The sequence below is a fragment of the Lissotriton helveticus genome, chromosome 1_2 (genome assembly GCF_964261635.1).
Source record: "Lissotriton helveticus chromosome 1_2, aLisHel1.1, whole genome shotgun sequence".
NCBI lineage: Eukaryota > Metazoa > Chordata > Amphibia > Caudata > Salamandridae > Lissotriton > Lissotriton helveticus.
In genome coordinates this window covers 250,912,596-250,920,366 of record NC_136058.1, presented here as the reverse complement: position 1 = coordinate 250,920,366, position 7,771 = coordinate 250,912,596, and positions in this window count along the sequence as shown.

Here is a 7,771-nt window from a genome sequence, read left to right as displayed (position 1 = left end):
TAGCCTCACACCCTCTATCTTCCCCTTCTGAAAGGTTTTTAACATTCTCAGAGGGATGGTCCTTAGCATACCCTGCCAACAGCTCCTGGAGCTATTGTTTGGAGGGATAGCACCTCATGTTAATATATTTAAGTTTAGATAGTGTTGGACCCGGTCTCGTGGCGTGGTCCTACCCCCCCCCACATGGCAGGCCCTGGACGACATCGGCCCTCCATCGACCCGCTGTCGCCCCCCCTGAAACTACCCTCCACGAACTCTCGACAAGAGCAGCCCCCCTGGCAACCCACGGCTCTCCCCCTGGAACCCGGCGAACCCTGCTCGCCCCAACCCTGCCGGTCTGGCCACCACCCCGGGCCGCCATTTCAGGCCGACTCCATCTTGGGCCCATCACGTCCCGAGCACGTGGCCTCGGCCCGGCCGCGGCCCCAGCAAAGCCCCGACATCGAGGCACCAAGATCCGCCCAGGTGGTAGAGTGGCCACTTGACGGATCCCGGAGGAGGGGAGTTCTGATGGCCCTCCAGCCGTCCCCGGACGCCTGGTATCGATCGCCCTCCGGCCTCCCTGGGCGCTGGCTCCACCCCCCTGCTGGGTGTCTGGAACCTCTCATCCCGGCCCCTCTGACCCCCAGGCGCGAGGGTCCGGACATCAAAGGACTCCAGTCCTATATCTGGGCCAGCCCTGGATTAGGACTCCAGTTGTATCTTGGAGTCGAAGCCCTGCTGACCTCGTCGCGGCTGATCCTGATAAGAACTCTCGTACTTGGAACCTGGAACCTCGGAGCCCTGCTGACGCTGTCACGGCCTGAGATCGCTGAACCATCCTCGGAGCCCTGCTGACGCTGTCGCGGCCCGACATCGCTGAACCATCCTCGGAGCCCTGCTGACGCTGTTGCGGCCCGACATCGCTGAACCATCCTCGGAGACCTGCTGACGACGTCGCGGCTCCTTGCACCCCCCAGCTCGAGGATTGAGAGCTGTGCGCAGGGTATCCTAGTACCAGTTGGTACCCAGAATGTCCCGCTACCCCCTTCCCTCTGATACCGAGACTTTAAGGATCCCTCGATCCCTGTGTACATATTGCTACAAGAACTTGCCTTTATTCTTTATATAAAGACTCTTAAGAATCTACTCTCGTGTGGTGTCCCTTTGTAGTGGTGTGATTGCTCGGCTGTTACGATTGCAGGAGAGGAGCCTCGCCATGGAGGCCTCTCGACGGCGCTCGGCCTAGTCCATAAGGAGAGGTGGGTCTCGGGGTGGTCAGTCAGACATCTTCTGTCTCCCCTGGGATCGCCTTTCTAACATTGGTGGCAGGCGACGAGATCCGAGCCGACGCAAATCGTACAGCGAGTAACTCGCCCACTACTAACAGAGACACACAGCAACCATGAGTACTAAAGAAGCCGGAACGACCGCAGAGTTCCAGAAGGAGCTATTGGAGGAGTACACCCATAAAGAACTCAAACAATTTTGCAAAGACTTAGGTATCGCTACCACCGGACTGAGCACCAAAGAGGATTTTAAAGAAGCGCTGCAAACATGGGTGGAGGCCGGAGCGACACCACCCCAAACCGAAGGTGACACGGTCCCAGACGTGCCCCAGGAAACCATAACAGCACCAGCGGAAGAAAGAACCGCCAACATAGACACGGGCCTCTCCCACGAAGACGCCCGAGAGCGCGAGAGAAGCCGGCTCCCTGAGTTGGAGCTCGCCCGACTCCGGCTGGACGGAGAACTCCAGCCAGCGGAAAAGAAAATGGCCCTTGAGCAACTACGGCTGCAAGGAGACCTGGAGGAGAGACGGAGGCAGAGAGAATTGGAAGAAAAGAAAATCACGTTTGAGCACGAGCGTGGCCTCAAAGAACTGGAGATCAAGGCCAAGAGCGAAGAAGCTGGCGCCGCGGTGAACCGAAGCCCCCCGCCTCCTGCCGACACGAAGGTCCACATTCCCAAGGACGTCGTCAAAGAATACTATAAAAATTACGACATCCAGCAGTGGTTTAAGGCCTACGAAGTCGCCATGACCGCGTACCGCATCCCCCGAAAAGATTGGGGTGCCGGCTTATGGGGGAAATTCGTCAGCGAAGGAAGAGACACCCTGCTGGAACTAGCCGACGATGTGATGTCCTCCTATGATCACATGAAGGACGCCCTGCTCACCCGTTATGGCCTCACCCCTGAGATGTACCGGCAGAGATTCAGAGACTGTAAAAAGATCCCTGGTACTACATGGGTAGAGTATGTGAACTTTTATAGCAGGGCGCTGGAAGGGTGGATCAAGGGCAGCAAAGTGACCACCTACGAGCAGCTGTTCGACCTCATCATATGGGAACACCTCTCCAACAACTGCTTTGTCGAGCTCAGACAGCATCTCCTCGACAGCAAACTGACCGAGCCACGGAAACTCACCGTCGAGGCCGATCGATGGGTGAGCACCCGGGTCCCCCGGGCCCCGATAGGAGAATCAGGACGGAGCCCCCAGGGGCACCCCCGCCAGCGAGGCGGCAGAGGAGGCCAGAACCGGAACAGAGACTTCCCGGCAGTGCCGCCCCGGAGTCCGCCCCGGGGGTCTCCCCAGACCAACACTTCGCCATCCCTGACAAGAAGAGGGGCCCCCCCAGCACGGCCGGGGCTCCGGCCAAATGTTACCTGCCACAGATGCCAGCGGCCAGGTCACTTTGCCAGTGACCCCCACTGCCCCATGAACCAGCGTCCCGGCACCACCGGGCCTCCGACCCGCCAGATCGCTGCCGCAGCCCTGGGAGAAGGAGAAGAAGAAGAAGAGGTCTACAACGAGGACCAGACCGAGTGGGAGCCCGCCTCCATGGCCCTAGTCTGTCTGGGCGAAAGAGACATGATCCCCCGGGCTCCACTCCCGAGCAACACCCAAAAATACCGTCAGTGGGTCAAGATTAATGGGCGCCGGGCCGAAGCACTCCGTGACACTGGGGCCAGTGTGACGGCCGTCCGCTGCCACCTGGTGACTCCCGAACAGATACTACCAAATGTGCTGTGCCCCGTGCTGGCCGCCGACAATTCCGAGACCCTGTGCCAGATGGCCCGAATCCCCTTCGAGTGGGGGGGGGTGTCGGGCCTGCTAAAGGTGACCGTCCGGGACGACGCTCCCGTGGACTGCCTCCTCGGAAACGACCTTGAGAGTTCCCCCTGGGCCCAAGTCGAGCGGAGAGAGCATCTAGGGATGCTGGGACTACCCGAGTGGGTTTGCGCGACCACCCGATCCATGGCAGCCCGGGCCCCGGCGCCGACCGAGGCCGCCCCGACCGAAGAACCGGAGTGGCCTGCGCCACCGCCGCCCGCCGTCGATGAAGAAACCGACCCTGGGTCCGGGCCACCGGAACCCAACCACGAAGACATCGCCGAGCTCGGCAACCTCCCTGAACTAGCCCAATGGCGCCAGGAAGGTGGTCCCACCCGGGAACAATTCCGGCAGGAACAAGAGGCCTGTCCCTCCCTCGAGGGAACCCGGCAGCAAGCCGCAGCTCAAGCCGCCGGGTACATGTTGGGGTCCCACTGGGTCTACTGGGACCACAACCTCCTATACAGTGAACAGAAAATTGCCGAACTGGGGGGTCGGCCGAGTGTTGCTGGTCCCCCTACGATTCAGAGACTTCCTCCTAAACCTGTCACACGACGCGCCCCTCGCCGGGCACCTGGGGCAGGACAAGACCTACAGCCGCCTGGTGACCCATTTTTTCTGGCCAAAAATGCGCAACGATGTGAACAATCACTCCAGAACCTGTCCGACCTGTCAAGCCAGCGGGAAGAGCGGGGGAAAGGTCAAGGCCCCGCTCCAACCCTTTCCCGTGGTAACCACCCCCTACGATCGAGTGGGGATCGACATTGTGGGGCCCCTGGACCCCCGAACCTCTCAGGGGCACTGCTTCATCCTCGTCCTGTTGGACCATGCCACCCGCTACCAAGAAGCCATCCCCCTCCGGACCATAACGGCCCCCGTGGTGGGCCGAGCGCTAATGGGGATCTTCTCCAGAGTGGGGTACCCCCGAGAGGTCGTGAGTGATAGGGGCACAAACTTTATATCAAAATATATGCGGTCCCTGTGGCAACAGTGCGGGGTCACATATAAGTTCACCACCCCGTATCACCCCCAAGGGAATGGACTTGTGGAGCGGTTTAACCGAACACTCAAGGGGATGATCAAGGGCCTGGAAGAGCCCCTACGCCGCAAATGGGACGTCCTGCTGCCCTGCCTCCTGTTTGCCTATCGGGAGGTGCCACAGAAGTCCCTGGGGTTCAGCCCCTTTGAACTATTGTACGGACACCCTGTCCGAGGTCCCCTCAGCCTGGTCAAAGAAGGCTGGGAGACTACAGTCTGAGGTGCTCCGCCTGATGTCTACCGGTACCTTCTGACCCTCGGAAACCAGACTCAGAAGTTCCGGGAACTTGCCGAGGCCAACCTTGAGGCCAGTCAGGAGGAGATGAAACGCTGGTATGACCAGAACACCTCGTCCATCGAGTTCGAGCCGGGCCAGCAGGTCTGGGTCATGTCCCCGGTCGAAACTTGTGCCCTCCTGGACAAATGGACGGGCCCTTCAAAGTGGTGGAGTGCAAGAGCCCCGTCACCTATCTGGTAGACATGAAGTCCCCCAGGAACCCCCTCCGGGTTCTCCACGCCAACCGGCTCAAGCCTCACTTTGCCCGCACGGAGCTGAGCCTGCTGCTAGCAACGGATGACGGAGCCGAAGTCGACTCCGGGCCCCTGCCCGACCTCCTGAAATGCTCTGAGAAAGACGGCTCCGTCGAGGGAATCACCCTCTCCTCCGCCCTGACCCCCGAACAGCGCCAGGACTGCCAAGAGCTGTTGGGGCAGTTTGCGGACCTGTTTTCGTGCACTCCCGGGGTCACACAGTGGTGGGTCCACGATGTCGATACCGGGGACAGCCCGCCCGTGCGACACCGGGCCTACCGAGTTCCCGACTGAGTTTGGGCTTGCATCCAGTCCGAAGTCGCCAAGATGCTAGCCCTGGGGGTGGTCGAGCCCTCAGACAGTCCTTGGGCCAGTCCAGTTGTCCTGGTCCCTAAAGCCGCCGCCCCCGGCGCCACTCCGGAACTCAGGTTTTGTGTCGACTACCGGGGACCCGTTTGCCGTCACCAGGACCGACGCCCATCCCATACCCCGGGCCGATGAACTGATCGATCGCCTGGGGGCCGCTAGGTACCTCAGCACCTTCGACCTCACGGCCGGGTACTGGCAGATCGGCCTCACCCCTGGTGCCCAAGAGCGATCTGCCTTCTCGACCCCCGATGGCCACTTCCATTTCAAGGTAATGCCCTTCGGCATGAAAAACGCCCCGGCCACCTTCCAGAGACTGGTGAATAAGGTGCTGGCGGGGCTAGAAGAGTTCAGTGCCGCATATCTGGACGATATAGCGGTGTACAGCCTCCACTGGGCCGAGCACCTGAAGCACCTCTGGGAGATCCTGACGGCCCTCCGACGGTCCGGACTAACTGTGAAAGCAAGCAAGTGCCAGATAGGCCAAGGGTCCGTGACCTATCTGGGGCACCAAGTGGGGAGCGGCCATGTGGCTCCCCTCCAACCAAAGATTGACGCCATCATGGCCTGGGAGCCCCCGGTCACCCAGACAGCAGTCCGAGCCTTCCTGGGGCTCACTGGGTATTACCGGCGCTTCGTAAAAAACTATGGGAGCATTGTGGGGCCCCTCACTGAACTGACCTCTAAAAAGCAGCCACAGAAGGTGCACTGGACCCCCGAGTGTCAGACGGCCTTTGAGACTCTGAAGACTGCCATGTGCACCGCCCCTGTGGTCCAAGCCCCCGACTACAGCCGAGAGTTTGTAGTCCAAACCGACGCCTCGGAGCACGGCATCGGGGCGGTCCTATCGCAAGTTAACCCCGAGGGGGTTGACCATCCTGTGGCCTTCATCAGTCGGCGACTGCTGGCTCGAGAACAACGGTGGAGAACCATCGAGAGAGAAGCCTTCGCCGTCGTGTGGGCCCTAAAGAAACTCCGGCCCTACCTCTTCGGCACCCATTTCCGGGTCCAGACCGACCACCGGCCCCTGCGGTGGCTGATGCAGATGCGTGGCGAGAACCCGAAGCTGCTGCGATGGTCCATCTCCCTGCAAGGGATGGACTTCACTGTGGAACATCGCCCTGGCAACGACCACGCCAATGCTGATGGCCTGTCCCGCTTCTTCCGCCTCGGCGAGGAGAACCCCCAAGAAGATGGGTGACTCTCCCTGCCTTCAGCTGGAGGGGACGTGTGTTGGACCCGGCCTCGTGGCGTGGTCCTACCCCCCCCACATGGCGGGCCCTGGACGACATCGGCCCTCCATCGACCCGCTGTCGCCCCCCCCTGAAACTACCCTCCACGAACTCTCGACGAGAGCAGCCCCCCTGGCAACCCACGCCTCTCCCCCCTGGAACCCGGCGAACCCTGCTCGCCCCAACCCTGCCGATCCGGCCACCGTGGTGCCCGGACCGGCAGGGTTGGGGCGAGCAGGGTTCGCCGGGTTCCAAGGGGGAGAGCCGTGGGTTGCCAGGGGGGCTGCTCTCGTTGAGAGTTCGTGGAGGGTAGTTTCAGGGGGGGCGACAGCGGGTCGATGGAGGGCCGATGTCGTCCAGGGCCCGCCATTTCAGGCCGACTCCATCTTGGGCCCATCACGTCCCGAGCACGTGGCCTCGGCCCGACCCCGGCCGCGGCCCCAGTAAAGCCCCAACATCAAGGCACCAAGATCCGCCCAGGTGGTAGAGTGGCCACTTGACGGATCCCGGAGGAGGGGAGTTCTGATGGCCCTCCAGCCGTCCCCGGACGCCTGATATCGATCGCCCTCCGGCCTCCCTGGGCGCTGGCTCCACCCCCCTGCTGGGTGTCTGGATACTCTTATCCCGGCCCCTCTGACCCCCAGGCGCGAGGGTCCGGACATCAAAGGACTCCAGTCCTATATCTGGGCCAGCCCTGGATTAGGACTCCAGTTGTATCTTGGAGTCGAAGCCCTGCTGACCTCGTCGCGGCTGATCCTGATAAGAACTCTCGTACTTGGAACCTGGAACCTCGGAGCCCTGCTGACGCTGTCGCAGTCCGACATCGCTGAACCATCCTCAGAGCCCTGCTGACGCTGTCGCGGCCCGACATCGCTGAACCATCCTCGGAGCCCTGCTGACGCTGTCGCGGCCCGACATCGCTGAACCATCCTCGGAGCCCTGCTGACGCTGTCGCGGCCCAACATCGCTGAACCATCCTCGGAGCCCTGCTGACGCTGTCGCGGCCTGACATCGCTGAACCATCCTCGGAGACCTGCTGACGACGTCGCGGCTCCTTGCACCCCCCAGCTCGAGGATTGAGAGCTGTGCGCAGGGTATCCTAGTACCAGTTGGTACCCAGACTGTCCCGCTACCCCCTTCCCCCTGATACCGAGACTTTAAGGATCCCTCGATCCCTGTGTACATATTGCTACGAGAACTTGCCTTTATTCTTTATATAAAGACTCTTAAGAATCTACTCTCGTGTGGTGTCCCTTTGTAGTGGTGTGATTGCTCGGCTGTTACGATTGCAGGAGAGGAGCCTCGCCAAGGAGGCCTCTCGACGGCGCTCGGCCTAGTCCATAAGGAGAGGTGGGTCTCGGGGTGGTCAGTCAGACATCTTCTGTCTCCCCTGGGATCGCCTTTCTAACATTAGAGATCTTAATTCCCTAAATTCTAAGTGAAGATACGGGGGGAGGCCGAGCTCCTCAACCGTATTCTCTATGTCATTGTTGGTATCTTCATTAATAGC